Genomic DNA, 16,477 nt, shown 5'->3' with positions numbered 1-16,477 from the left:
GCCTGGACCTATACAGTTGAATGCTCTTGGTTACTGATAATCTTGTTTGTTTTTCCTACGGAGATTTTCTTGGGCGAGGGCCAGTGCATCACTCAGCGTTCATAATGTATTAGTCTGTTTGGGCTGCCAAAACAAAATACCATAGACTGGGTTGCTTAAACAATGGAAATTTATTTTCCTACAGTTCTGAGGCTGGAAGTGTGTGTGTGTGCAGAGATCAGGTGCCAGCGTGGGCTGGTTCTGGTGAAGACTCTTCCTGGCTTGCATACGGGACTGCCTTCTTGCTGTGTGCTCAAATGGCCTTACCATGGCACAGAGAAAGGGAGATTACACTCACTGGTGTCTCTTCTTGTAAGGGCACTAATGCCATCAGACCAGGGCCCTGCCCTCATAACCTAGTTGCCTCCCAAAGGCCCCATCTCCAAATACCACCATCACATTGGGAGTTATGGCTTCAATAAATGAATTTGAGGGTCAGAGGGACAAAAACATCCATTCCATAACATAAAATTCCTCCTGGATATGTGACATGATTTTGAATCCCTTTTCCATCTTGGACTCTTTCTTCTGTACTTTATTTTATTTAATCTACAAATATTTATTGAGCACTTAATATGTTCTAGGATCTTGGGATATAAGAATGAAAGACAAAGTTCCCTTTTTTCTTTTGATGTTGGAGGTCCCAGGGCTCAGTCCTTGGTTCTCCTGTATTTTAATTTACTTTCACTCCATTGGGGATGTTATACAATCTCATGCTTTAGATAACATCTTTATGACAAAGATTCTTACCCTCCTATTTCCAGTCCTAGATATCTCTCCAACATTCAAGTGTTGAAACATAATGGCCATTGTGGTAATACTAAAAGGTGGGGCCTTTAAGAAGTGATTAGGCCATGAAGGCTCCTCCCTTGTGAATGGGATTAAAGCCTTAATAAAAGAAGTTCCGTGAAGCAATTGTCTTGCTGGCCTTTCAGTCCCTTCCACCATGTGAGCACAAGCGTTCCTCCCCTCCAGAGGACGCAGCAACAAGGCACCATCTGGGAAATGGAGAGCAGTCCTCACCAGTCAACCCAACCTGCTGGCACCTTGATCTTGTGCTTCCTGGACTCCAGAACCGTGAGAGATAAATTTCTGTTCTTTATAAATTACCCCATCTCAGACATTTTGTTATTAGCAGCACAAATAGATTAAGACACTCTCCTGACTCTGGACTCAGTTAATCACCGCTTATTCCACATCTCCACTTGGTGGACCAATATCTGCAGTGGCCATTTTATGGCATGCAGCCTCGAGTTTCCCTTCCAGGATGAGGGCTCCCATTCCCTAGCTGCTCAGAGGGTTGGCTGCTCACAGCTGAGTCCCCGTCCAGGAATTGCCGTCAGCTAAAGGGAACTGCCTCACACAAGTTTAGGTCCCTCTGTGCAGCAGCCTGCATCCAGTAACTGGTTGGATCCAGTCCCCGCTTGCCTCTCAGTTCAGGACAACTCTGAGGAGTTATTCCAGTTCACGTTCTTGATATGCAGCCGTTGATAAGAAAAATGAGTTCTTTTCGATCTGGCATACGTTTATGGTCTTGTCCTAGGGCTGTGCTGACTCTCCTGTCCTCTGTCACAATATAGACGGAAAGAATTTGGACCATCTGGGCATTCTGCAGGATTTCTCCACTATATCAATACACAGAAATGCAAGTATATGGGAGGCCTTCATAAAACATATTTGCTTTGGGGTGGGGAGATAAATCCCGTGAAGGGTCAAAGGCCCACCACATCAGTGGATATTTTAGAGGTCCAGTGGCCTGGGGCATTTTAGGACATCTTTTTCAAATTAAATGACAAATTGCTCTGTGAACCACTAAGAAGGAAGCACTGTGCCTGATGGGCCTCTTCAGGTTCTGGAAGCTGCATATTCTACACTTGGGAATGCTACTCTGACTCATCTACTGAGTGACTTAGAGGGATGGCTAGTTTTAAGTGGAGCCCTCAAGGAGAGGAGTCCACAGTAGATCCAGGCTAAAGTACAGAAGCCCTGCCATTTGTGACATACAAACATGGAGACCTCTGTAGACCGTTAGAAATTTTGATTCCTATAGGGTTTTTAGGTAATGCATGCATGAGACAAAAGTCCTCAGATAGGAGGCAAGAGCCAACAGCTAGGGGGCAAGAGCCCACCAAATCAATTCTAATCACTGTCGAAGTAAGGGATTGTATACACTGATTGTTAATATAGTGGGTTCACTGGAAGATTTTTTGAGAAGGGAACTCACACAGGTTTAAAGCCTTTAATGTGAACAAGAGAACTGAAACTAAACAGGGATTGTTCTGAGGGCAATAACCCTTAATACAACAAAACTTAAATGGTGGGGAAATATGTGAGTTAAGATTTCCAAGGATGTTCTGCTAGATTAGTTAGTACATGGGGGTTGCTCCACACTTTGCTCTCAGCTGTTTCTGTGAGTTTCTCAAGAAGTCAGGCTCTTGAATGATTGTCTTATTGTTTCCTTTGCATATCACCAGGCTTAAATTTATGACTCTTGATGCTATATTGCTTAAACTATTTTGAACCATGCATGCTTGGATGAAGATTCTTACATAGCCAATTTCTTTATGTTCTTTCTATGATTGATTAACCATCCATTGTTTTCCTGTAATTTCCTTGTCTTTTTAATAAAAACTAAAGCAAAAACCGACTCAGGGCTGTACCTAGTTTGTCCCTCTAGCAGAGGAGTTGCTGAGGTGCACTCTCTCCATCGCATTCATGTTGCTTTGAGTAAACTTTTTGCGTCTCTTTTACATGGTGAGAAGTGTAACAAATGGTTCCCCGTGTGAGGCATTTTTTGACTCCATGGATCAGAGACTGACCTGCCAAAGCCTTGGAGAGGAGAAGTATGTCCGACATTTACTGATCCCGGTAAGGGAATCACAGACAGCTTTTCGATTAGTGTTGCAAGCCTGCAGCAGTGTCTAGCTAGGCTTTCACCCGAAGGTTTCTTTTCTCTTAATTTCACTTTTAAACTATGGGAAATTCTTTAACTGAGGAAGAAACTCAATATAAATTACAACTCCAATGCCTCCTTAAAGCAGCTGGCTATAAAGTAACAGAACGATAGCTTGTTAAATTGTTATTAATTATAAGACAACAATGTCCTTGGTATCCTAGGGAAGGAAGCCTTGGTTTACAGATTGGGAATGAATTGGTCGTTGGTTAAAAAATGCAATAGGTCCCATCAAGGATTCCCACCTGACAGTTTGGAATTTATGTCAAATTACTTCAAGACCTATTCAGGAGCTTAACAAAAAACAAAAATTATTTTTCTTTTTTCTTTTTTTTTTTTTTTTTAAAGATGACCGGTAAGGGGATCTTAACCCTTGACTTGGTGTTGTCAGCACCACGCTCTCCCAAGTGAGCAAACCGGCCATCCCTATATTGGGATCTGAACCCGTGGCCTTGGTGTTATCAGTACCACACTCTCTTGAGTGAGCCACGAGTCGGCCCAGAACTTAATAACCTTTTAGACGACTGGTGTACATACAAATTCCTTGGGGCTTGGCCCACCCTAGGGAAGTTGTATTAGGTACCACCAGAAACGTCAAGCTTGACTTAAAGGGAAAAATGGCTTGAGTTCTCAAGATGGGCTGTCTCCAGATAAGTTAAGCGTATCTGTCAATTATTTTCATGAACAGGTTATGCTTTGGGTGCTTGGCCAGTTCCTGAAGGATAAACTTTCACTAAGTCACACAGGTACAACTGGAATGTTACAACTTTTGTTATCAACTGCTTTAAAAATCAGAAAAAGTAAAGGACTCAATTTATCCATAACAGAAGATTTAATTTTAGATGAGGCTGGACAAATACAAAAATTGTTTCTACAAAATTATAGGGGCCCTTGCCTAATGGTTCGGCACAATTTATTTTAGGAAGATCTAGTTATTCTAGTCAAGGTATTCGAATAACAACATGACTTATTGATTCAGATTATACTGGACAAATTAAAATTATGGTTACTAGTTTAGAATATCATGTCATTCTCATAAAAATTCATATCACTCAATTAAGATTAATACCATTTGTTACACCTGATAACAAATAAAAAAAGAAAAACAAAAGATTTTGATAGTACTGAAACTTGTTGGGTTATAAAGAAAAATAATGGATGACCCCTCCTCACTATCACCATAAATCAAAAAGCAATAACAGGTTTAATTGATTCAGGAGCAGATATTAGTATAATTGCTTCCAAATATTGGATTCCCTCCTGGAAAACTTGTTCCTCTTTCATGAGTGCATCTGGATTGGGAAAAACACAAACCCCACACAAAAACGAATATTCTTTAAAATGGATAGGACCTAAAGGACAAACTACCATTATTGTGCCTTTCATACTAGATCTCCTTATTACTTTATGGGAAAAAAAAATTTACTTACACAATGGGATATTTACATAGACACTTCCTCACCAAATTTATTTTTATGGCCACTGCCACTCTCCCACCATACAAATTACAAGAGATAGATGGACCCCCTGTTTGGATGAAACAAAGGCCTCTTAAAGGGAAAAAATTATAACAGGCTTTATCTATTAAAACTCAGTAATCCTTAATGATTTACAAAAACTTCTTGGTCATATTAATTGCTCCAGGGGAACCTATTCATTCCATTGTCCTAAACACCCCACATATCCCTACTGGGTTAATATGCCACTTTCTTCCAAATGTAAGAGTTGTCACCTATTCCTATTTCCTGATGCTTTAACTATATTTATAGATGACTCTAAAAAGTCAGGTAAAGGATCTGTTACCTGAAATAAACAGGGTTTTGGAAACATTTCCTTACCCTTCATCATAGTTGCACACAATGACCTGAACTAACAGCTTCTATTACAGATCTACAACATTTTCCTCATCAACCACTCAATATAGTGGCTGATTCTGCTTATGTAGTTGATACTTTACAAGTGATTCAAGATACATTAATTCATTATTGCAATGATCCCTTTCTTTTAAAATGTTTAGATAATTACAAAACTTAGTTCAATGTAAAGATGATCCTTTTTTTGTAACTCCCACTGAAGAAAGACCTAAACCATTGGTTTTAGGTCATCATCATCATGCACTACAAGGGCCAAAATGGTCAGGGTCTGTTAAACTGTTAACATCGGGAAGAGGATCTTTTGCTCTTTCTCCTACAGACCCCCTTTGATACCAGCAAAAGCTGTTTGCCCATATCCTGTGACATCACGTGGGCTAAAAACCACCAAAACTCCAAAGATGCTGGAAAACCTGTTTCTGGCTATGCTTTCTCACATAACTATTAATTCAACGGGATGTAAGGTAACATTAGTATTTTTGACCTTTCTCGTGCTTTTTTCTCCAACTGTTAAATACTCATATTTATTGGACACATATATTAAACCCTTCTGTTTTTGATTTATTGACCTGGAAGGATCACAAGCCTCCTTTTTCTTCTAATGATACTGCTTATATGGGAGGTCACTGGTTTCCTTCTTCAGGTCCTCTTAAAGAATGTGGACAATCCTGCTATAAATTAGGATACAATGCAGGATGGCATAAACTTGCCCATGATTGGTATTTCCTCACCGACAAGTTACCCATTTGCATTATGCCCAGTTGGACAGATAATAACTTATCTGTTCCTTTCTCTCCCCCATGGTATATGAATTATATAATAAAAGATCCAGATCGACTTGTAACGTTAAAACATCAGTGGTTCATTTCCACCGCTGGAGTTCCAGGAGTTCTTCGGCATGGGAAAGTTCATCCTAAGCCTAGTATTCCTATCTGTTCCCATCCCTGGACTTCCATGGAACATGGTGGAGATCTGGATTGGGTTTCAGGTTGTTCCGTCAATTTTACTAAAAATATATTAATTAATAATTTAACATTAGAAAATTGGGGACCACAAAATTTATTAGTACTTCATTCCAACACTACTTGGAATTACACTCTTCCCTTTAATTATTCTGGATCCCCTTATAAATGCAACCCAGGTTTGGCTGGTCCAAATTTAAGATTAAAGTATGATTCTTATTATTCTCCTCTTACAAAGACAATTTGGCGTCTTGCTATCCCATTCTTCCGTCACGTAGTAAAACAAGGACAATTACAAATTACCAACTATAAATTACGTTGGATAGCTTAAGACCGTGTCCATTCAGTTATGATTTGTACTTCTTGTCCTTATATATTTGCTATGTTATCTACAAATTTTTCTTTTTCCTTTCCTTCAGAATTTAATATTACCCTTCTGGCTAATTTTACTTGGTTCAGTCCTTGCATCACTCACTTTAATATTACTACTGTTAATATATCATATGTTTTCATATTAAAACAAAGAGCTGAAGCTTGGTTACCTGTTATCCTTAGATGACAATGGATGGGAAATTCAGCTTTAGAGAAAGTTACTTCTGCTCTTGAACGAGCTCACCCTAAGAGGCTTTCGGGTATTCTCATTGCTTCTATAATTGCAACCACAGCTATCGCTGCCATGGCAGCATCTGCCATTGTCACTTTAACTCACTCTATTCAAACAGCACAGACAATAAATGATTATTTTCAAAATGAAACCTCTGAGCTTTTGTCCCAAACTAAAATTGACCAAAAAATTCTACAAAGATTAGATGCCTTAGAGGCAGCTGTATCTTAGATTGGTGAAAACCAGCAAGCTCTTTGGACTTAAAGTCAACTTAATTGTGATGCAGGATTAGCTCCATGTGTGTCACTTCCCTTTCCTTTAATTCCTCCACCTCTTGGGAGGAGGTACAAAAAATGTTACACGGAGCCTTTCATTCTAACTTACATGGAGATATTCAAAACTTAAAAATTCAACTTCAACAACAAATGACACTGCTTCAAAAAGAAGCTCAACAAATTACTATTGATCATTTCAATGATTTGGCTCATTGGCTTAACCCAACCAACTGGTTTTCTGGTGTAAACATAAGAATTTGGATTATTGCTGGAATCAGTATCTTATATGTTTTCTATTTTTTATAGTGATTAAACTATTATGTTCCATGTTCCAACGGACTCATCGAGCTGAAGTAATGCTGACTCTTCTTCATCAAAACATCTTTGTTTCCACTGTTGACCCCAATTCATTGATTTCTTCTGAGTTTTTTAATGAATAAAAGGGGGAAATGTAGAGGGTTAGAAATTTTGATTCCTATTTGATTATTAGGGTTTTTAGGTAATGCATGCATGGGACAAAAGTCCTCAGATAGGAGGCAAGAGCCAACAGCTAGGGGACAAGAGCCCACCAAATAAATTCTAATCACTGTCGAGGTAAGGGATTATATACACTGATTGTTAATATAATGGGTTCATTGGAAGATTTTGTGAGAAGGGAACTCACACAAGTTTAAAGCTTTTAATGTGAACAAGAGAACTGAAACTAAACAGGGATTGTTCTGAGGGCAATAACCCTTAATACAACAAAACTTAAATGGTGGGGAAATATGTGAGTTAAGATTTCCAAGGATGTTCTGCTAGATTAGTTAGTACATGGGGGTTGCTCCACATTTTGCTCTCAGCTGTTTCTTTGAGTTTCTCAAGAAGTCAGGCACTTGAATGATTGTCTTATTGTTTCTTTTGCATTTCACCTAACTTAAATTTATGACACCTTTGATGTTAAATTGTTTAACTATTTTGTACCACGCATGCTTGGATGAAGATTCTTACATAGCTAATTTCTTTATGTTCTTACTGTGATTGATTAACCATCTGTTGTTTTCCTGTAATTTCTTTGTCTTCAATAAAAACTAAAGCAGAAAGAGACTCAGGGCTATACCCAGTTTCTCTTTTTAACAGAGGAGTTGCTGAGGTGCAGTCCCTTTGGGCTTCTCATCACATTCATGTTGGTTTGGGTAATCTTTTCATGTCTCTGTTACACAGCGAGAGGTGTAACAGACCTCTACCATAATATCACAGATATCTGTGTTCTGAAAATATGTGTGGAGTTTATATGCCAGATACCAAAAGTAGAAGCACCACATGGACCCCTAGAGTTCTGAAACAAGGCTATGCCAATTGCAGCAAAGAGTTTGAAAATCAGCTCTTGGCAGGCTACTAGGCCCTCATAAAGAAGGAGTGACTGGCCACAGGACAGCAGATAAACATGTGGTCAGAGCTTCCCATCATGAGCTGGGTTTTGTCAGAGTCACCAAGTCATAAGCTCCTGTGGGCCCATAGCAATGCATTGCAAGATGGAAGTGGTACATGTAGGATCAGGTATGAACAGGACCAGAAGGCACATGTATGGTAAAACTGAATTAGCAGGAGTTCTGGTCAAGATGACAGTATAGACAGTCCCCAGCATCACTCTCTCCCACAAATCAACAAATTTACAGCTATAAAAATGTAACAACAGTCAAGCTGAGGCTGCTAGAGCTCAGGGGAAGAGGAGGAGAGACCTACGGAATTCGTGAAGGTGGGAGAAATCATGATGAGAGAAAGAAAAAATTGCTCAGAGTGTTTTGGGTCATGGCTGCTTTAAGCCTGGAGCTGCTGAGCACATGGAGAAGGAGCTGGCAGAAGCCACAGCTGTGCCCTTCAGATGGAGTTGCTTGGAGGCAGCAGGGGAGAAGAGGGCCTTGGTGATGCCTAGGAGAGCAAGACCACTAATAGGGTTCCCGTGAACCCATGCAAGAGTGAGGAGCTGGGGACCAGACCTCCCCACCTACAACCAGCCACAGTGCCAGCACCTTGGCGCCCTGCCTGGGGACTCAGAGCATTGAGCTGGGGACCAGAACCCCCCACCCTCAGCAAGACACACTGCCAGCACCAAGGAGCATGCCGAAAACATCAGCTCCATGTGGGTGGCCCACCACAGCCACCACAGTAACCACAGCTGTCGCAAAAGTGGCTAGATGCCACAACCACCATGCAGATTGTCCACCAGCCACTGGAGTGCATTGACACAAGGAGAGTCACCAGCAGAGACCAAAGAAAAGAAGAGGATGTCTCTCTCCACAAAGCCCATTCCAGAGTGACAGAAGAAGCATCTGCTCTATGATAATATTGGGGAACCTGATCACACCTCTCAACATTGGACAGATCATCTGGGCAACAAATCAACAGAGTAAACATTACTCTTTCAAAAAGAGAGAAGAAATCTAGGGTTATCAGTGGTGGGAGGGGGGAGGGAGAGGGCGATAGGGAGAGATTGAACAAGGGGCATAAAGAATAAGTACAATTTGTAACAATATACATACCAGTAATATTGATTTGATCCACATATGTCAACATTGAATCCCAAAAATATGTATAATCAATTATGATTCAATAAAAAAAAAAAATACTGAATGAGCCAATTGCCCAGATTCTCATGTTGTGCAGGACTACTGCACCAAGCCCTTTCCATCACTCACACGTAGGGCTCCATGGTGGGTCCTTTGGGACCAGCTGATGGAGAAGGAAAATGGCCAGCTTGGTTCACATATGGGTCAGTTTGATGTGTGGCGCAAAGTATAAATGGACTGCTGAAGTACCACTGCCCCAGAAAGAGAAGTGGCCTTCCATAAAAATATACATAAACTCATGGGCAGTGATGAATGGCTTGGCTAGTTGGTCATGAGCGTGGGGGCAGAGGCATGTGGAAAAACTTTCAGTAGTGAGCACACAGCATGAACATGCTTGCCTTGCATGTTAACCCCCACTGGATAGCATCCACTATGGAAGAGGCACTGAACAAGAAATAAACAGAATGGCTCAGCCAGTTCAGGCTAGCCAGCCTCTGTCATCAGCCGCTCCAGTGCTGACACAGGCTGTGCATGAACAATGGCCATGGTGGCCAAGATGGAGGCTACACATGAATTCAACAGTGTGGCTCACCTAGCACCCTCAACTGCTGCTGCAGATCATCCAATCTGCTGGCAGAGACAGTGTGTGCTGGAGCCAGCCTGTACTTGTGAGAGTACATTATTACATTTTGGGGAATTTCGCAAGCCAATTGATGTCATGTTGGTAGCTTGAAAATGGCCACGGTGGGAATATTTACACCACAGAAATAAGCAGATGCTACACATTAGCCACCCCACCTCCCACCTCCAGAGGGTAGGTTAACGTTCATCAGTATGCCACTGAATAGAGACCAATGGTGAGCACCTGATATGGCACTGTCCCTAGACAACACCAACACCTTGGTGACAAGTTAATTACACTGGATGTGTTCAACCTTGAAAGGGTCAGCAAGTAATCATGACTGTAACTGATGCACATATCAGAGACTTTCCTGCCCACAGAGCCTCAGCCAGCTCCATTATCTGAGGGCTTACAGTGTTTGATCCACTGACATGAGACCCCACATTGTCTACTTTAGAGCAAAGGAGGTGTGGCAGCAGACACATAACCATGGAATCCACAGCCCTATCACATAGGGCTCCACCTAGAAGCTGCCAGCCCAACAGAGTGACGGAATAGCCTTTTGAAGGTGCAGCTAAGGTACCAGCCTGGCGAGAACAGCCTACGAGATGGGATGCCATCCTCTAGGATGCAGTATACACCCTAAAGCAATGACCTTAATAAGGGGATCCGCTCCAAATAGGTAGAATACATGGGTCCAAGAATCAAGGGGCAGGAGTATGAGAGTCCCTGCTTACCACCCTCCAGCCCCGTGGCAGCGATAACTGCCCCTGATCTTCACCAAGAGGTGGGACCTCTGTTACACAACAAGGGCAGAGAAGGCTATTTCTGGCTTCTAGGTCATCCATGGAGAGCAACCTTAATGGCCCCTTGCCCAATTTTCTGTGTCAGATTTACTGAAGTAAAACTGACATACAATAAATTTCACTATCTTTAAGAACATTTTTATAAGATTCCACAAATATGTTCATTTATAAGTAATGTAACCCCTACCACAATCTTTACAGAACATGTCCATCTTCCCCAAAAGCTCCCTGTGCCCCTATGCAGTCAGATCTCCCTCCTACCCCCTAGTTCCTGGCAACCACTGATATGCTGTCTGTCATTATAGTTTTGCCTTTCCTGGAATGTTGCATACATAGAATCATACAGTATGCAATTTTTTGCATCTGGCTTCTTGTATTTGGCATAATGTGTTTGAGATTCATCCCTGTGGCATACGAAGGAGTTGGTTCCTCTTTGCTGCCGAGTAGTATTCCATTACATGGGTATATCATATTGTTTATCTGCTCACCAGCTGATGGACATTTAGGTTGTTTCCAGTGTGGGGCTATTATGAATAAAGCTGCTGTGACCATTGTATACAAGCCTTTGTATGAACAAATATTTGCTTCTCTCTTGGGTAAATGCCTAGGAGTGGAATTGCTGGGTCATATAATAAGTGTGGGCTTAACTTTATAAGAACCTCCAAATTGTTTTCCGAAGTGGCTAGACCATTTCGTGTTTTCACCAACAGTGCATAAGAGTTCCCGTGGCTCTATATCCTTGCCAACACTTGGTATTTTCAGTCTTTTCGATTTTAGTCATTTTAGTAGGTGCAGTGTTATCTCATGGTGATCTCATTGTGGTTTTAATTTGCATTTCTCTAATAACTAATTATATTTGCACTCATGTGTGTGTGTGTGTATAAAGTCTTTGGTGAAGTGTCTTATCTGCCATATATGCTGGGGAAGTGTGTATTGAAACATTTTGCCAACTTTTTATTGTTTTTTTTTCTTCCTATAAGTGGAAGTTCTTTATGTATTATGTGTACAAGTCCCTTTGAGGGATATATGTCTTACAAATATTTTTTCTCAGCCTATGGCTTGACTTCTTTTATTAACAATGTCATTTGAAGAGAAAACATTTTTAGATTTAATAAAATCCAGTTTATTAATTTTTTCTTTTAGAGTTTATGCTATTTTGTGTACTTCCTAACTTAAGGTCACTAAGATTTTCTCCTATGTTTTGTTCTAGGTTTTTATAGTTTCAGCTCTTATATTTTCTTACATTTAGGTTGATGATTCCTTTAGAGTTTATTTTTTTTATATGGGAAGTGTTTCTTCATCTTCTATTTTTAGGAAGATTTTGTGTAGAATTGACATTATTTTATCCTTAAATGTTTGGTAGAGTTCACCATTGAAGCCATTTGGGCCTAGAGTTTTCTTTGTGGGAATTTTTTTTTAAGTTTATACTTTATTTAGACTTTCTTAGCTTCAACCTAATGTCTTTTTTCTGTTCCAGAATCTTATCCAGCATACCACATCTCATTTAGTTATTATGTCTCCTCAGACTCCTCTCTTTTGTGAGTTTCTCAAACTTTCCTTGTTTTTGATGACCTTGACAGTTTTGAGAAGTACTAGTCAGATTATTTTGTAGAATATCCCTCAATTGGGAATTACGTGATGTTTTTCTTATGATTAGATTGGGATTATAGGTTTTGGGGAGGAAGACCACAGATAGATCAGTTATGGCAATAATTATCAATGTTTAAGCTCCCCCAATAAAAAGGCAAAGACTCAGACTGCGATAAAAATGAGAGTCAAACTATAGGTTGCCTACAGAAGAGTCACCTAAAATAAGATGACCCAAAAATGTTAAAATTTAAGGTAATGCTAAATGCAAACACAAAATAAAAGAGGCAAACATTAATGTAAGACAAAGTAGAAACCACTGTTCAATGTCAAAGACACTGTTCTTTAGGAGGCACTTAAAACACACCTCTCCAGCCCCACGGAAACCAGAACTTTTTGGGGAGGGAATGATCTCAGGGAAGCCTGCTAGAAAGACTCAAGGCAGGATTTCCAGGAGCCCAGGTCACCAAAGTGGCTAGGGCAGGCCTAGCATTTCCCATGCCCATGGGACACAAATAAAACTGGCATTTTACCAACATTTGGGAAAGTAGACACTGAAGAAATCCCCTATCATTCTTCTCTGGTGACTTCAAATCCCCTTCCTCACCCCAGAGAGAGCCAATTCGAGTTAAGAGGCAGGAGAGACCATCAGTGGGGAGATCTGATCACCCCCGGTGCACCCTGTTACCTTGCTTGGTGAAGGGACTTCCCCTGTCCGGATGTCAGTTTTCTCAACTGTGAGAGGAGTTTGGACTTGCTGATCTCCCAGTTACACCTTAGCACTGAAATATGAAGGGTCTTCCTGCTCTTTTATTTCTCCTTTTTTTTTTTTAGATTCCTATTCAACCAGTGTTATTGATCATGTGCCAACTCTACCACACATGGGAGGCAGTTAATTAGAGCTGTAAGCCTAAGTCCCTGCTCGAGGGACACTGCCAGAGCACAGTGCCCGCTGGGTTAGCTGAGGACGCTGCTGGAGGTGCCCCAGAGGGCTGCCCCTCCCCCTCGCACTCTCCCCAGAGCCAAGGGTGCATTTATGGGGGTGAGTGTTAGGGGTGCCCTCTGTTCATGTTCTCCCCTTCCTACCCCACAGGAGACCCCCTTCTAGCTCTAGCTCTGCCCCTGACTTTCCACAACCTTGAACAAGGGACTTAACCATTTCAGCCCCCTAGTTTCTCTCTCTGAAAAGTAAACCTTACCTTTTCCCACCTTAGTGGTACAGATAAATAAAATAACACGTAAAAGTACTTTGAGAACTCAAAGCTGTTTTATAAAGGTATTTTTTTTAATTTTGGGAAATAAAGCCTCTCTATAAATATGACCAGTGTTATGATTCTGAGGCAGATACTCCTATTTCTAGGTGTAGGTAACCACAAAGGTATGGAAAAGTTAACTGTCTTGCTTGATCGTGAACTGTCTTGTCTTGAACAGCAAATCAGAATTTAAAAATCAGAATTTCCTACCCCTTATCCTATGTTCAATCCACAAAAAAAAAAAAAAAAAAAATCTTCTCTTAGTGTTAATTGTTTTCAGGTGTGATAATGGTCTTTGGGTTATTTATTTATTATTTTTTAAAGAGTCTTTATCTTTACTCAATATCTAATAAAATATTCACAAATGAAATTTTATGATGTCCGGGATTTGCTTCAAAACACTGTGGAGAAGTAGGTGGGTGCTGATAACACAAAGCTGGCCATGAGGTGAAAACTGCTGAAGCCGGATGATGTGGACATGAGGGTTCATGTTCCTATTTTCTCTGCTTTCGTCTATGTTTGAAATTTTTATAATAAATAATAAAATGAGGGCTGGCCAGTTAGCTCAGTTGGTTAGAGTGCGGTGTTGCAACACCAGTGTCAAGAATTTAGATCCCCATACTGGTCAGCAGCCAAAAAAGAAAAAAAAAAGCAACAATTCTTTCCTTCTTCTCCCACACACTAATCTCCCACTTATTTTCCCCAACAATGGATCACATTTTCTGACAACATCTAATCTCATTTGTAACCCAAGCGCCAGGGTCATGGAAGGACCAGAGGGAAGGAGAGAGTAAAAAAGGAAAGCGGTCAAGGAATGCATAGTGGCAGTGATGACACCCAACGTGGGACACCCATCACCTCCTGAGTCCTCAGAAAATAAAGTAAAAATAATGTGCACCTTGGTGGTTGAGCAAATTCTCTGCAGGGATTAGAAATGGTGCACTACCAGGACCTCGCCCTAATGAAGGATCACCATGGTTTTTTTTCCTAGTTTACAATGTGGAAGTCATCCAGCCCAAGTCCAAGGAAAACAACGCAGAATCTGCCTGCTCACCTTAAAAAAGTGTTCAAAGACACCAAAAGAAACAGAGCAAAAAAAAAAAGGCACACTGGCTCTTTTTTTCATCTGCAAAAACCGCAATTAGGCTTAGAAAAGAAGAGAGGTGTATGGCCCAGGGAGAGTGGAAAAAAGGAACGGTGATAAAGCTCTTACCAATACACTACCAGAGTTGAGCCAAAGCAGCAGGTTCTAGATCACGGGAGAACAGCAGAGCTGTTCACAGAATGATTTCCAACGCTGGTATAAAAAGCATCATAAGTGAAGTTTGATGACAACAAACAGGTAAAAATATGTAACCATGAATATCCTTGATAGAGAGTTCTTACACATAAATAAAAAAAGACTATCACCCCAGTAGAAAAATGGACAATGGATAAGAGCAGGTAATTCAAGAAATAAAAATAGTGAATGACATATGAAAAGATGCCAAATCTCATTAGTAACCAAATACATGCAATATAAAATAACAATGAGAAACATTTTTGGTCAATCATACTGACAAAGATCTTAAAAATGGATAATATTCAAAGTTTGCGGGGGTGTCATTACCAATAATTAATTACCTAAACTAGTTCAAAGTGTGTGGAGAGCAATTTGATAATATGTAACTAAGTTTGGGGTTATTTTGTTTTGTTTTTGTTTTGGGCGGCTGGCCAGGACAGGGATCAAACTCTGGACCTCAGTGTTATCAGCATGACACTCTAACCAGCTAGCCCTATAACTAAATTTAAAATGTGTATAGGTTTTGGCCTTACTTCCCCTTCCAGGAATTTATTCTAAGGAAATGACTGGGCAAGTGCATGAGGATGTGTACACGAGGCTGTGCAGTTATTGGAGCATAAGTAGAAACATCCAAATGTTCTCCATGCAGACTGGTCCCTCTCTCTCCTGCTTTCTCTTTGGTCCTTCTCATAAATGTGCTGACGTCTCGCATATCTGTAAACCCCCATCAACTCCATGCCCCCAAGTTCACTTCTCAGCCAAACTTCCCGAAGGTCGTCTGTATTTTTCTCCACATCCCCTCCTCCCAGCTCAATACGTCTATGTCTGCCTCTACCACGCCACTGTTCTCACTACAATCATCCCAACGGCCTCTAGGAGCAAAATCCAATGGACTCTGTTCATGGCCTCTTTGGAGGCTGTTGACACTGGCCCACTTTCTCCTTGCAGCCACTCTTGCCCCAGCAGCTGTGACATTGTACTATCTGGATTTCCTCCTCTCTCCCAGCTGCTCTTCTCTGGCTCCTTTGTGCCTCCCTTCCTCTGCCCAGCACCTGGCAGTAGATGTCTCTCAGGGCTTTGTCCCAGGACTTGCTTCTCTCTCTCCAGTCCCCCTGACTCCACTCACCTCCTAAGAGACAGTGGCCCCCAGGCCTAAGTCTCTACCCAGCTGCTGGCTGCACAGCTTTGCCCAAGTATCTCACAAGTTCTCCAACTCAGAATCCCCAAACCTAAACTCATCACATTCCCTCTGCCCACTCCTGTGCCCCCCTCTCCCTATTCTTGGCCTATGGCATCACTGTTGGCCCCAAACAAAAAGTCATTGGTGGTTTCTCTCTGCCTTATTATGTTCAGATAACATTAAGGCCTGTCCATCTGTCTGAATTAACCCCACCTTCGTGGCAAGTCCACTCACGCCCCTTTGCTACTTAAAACTGCCCCAGATCTCTCTCTCTCTTCCCTTAGAATAAAGTCCAAATTCCTGACCATGACTTACATGACCAGGGCCCTTTCTGTAAGTCTAGCTTCTTTCTTATCACTCCCCGTCTCACCTCCTGTCCTCTCTACTGAACATCCTGTCCTAGAGTCAGCAGCCTTCCCTTCTATGTTCTTAGGTGTCCTTCCCTCCTCCCACCCTCATGTACTGTGCACCTCCCTGCTTCCCAGAAGATGGGT

The sequence above is a fragment of the Cynocephalus volans genome, chromosome 4, assembly GCF_027409185.1.
Source record: "Cynocephalus volans isolate mCynVol1 chromosome 4, mCynVol1.pri, whole genome shotgun sequence".
NCBI lineage: Eukaryota > Metazoa > Chordata > Mammalia > Dermoptera > Cynocephalidae > Cynocephalus > Cynocephalus volans.
This window is presented reverse-complemented; position numbering follows the sequence as displayed.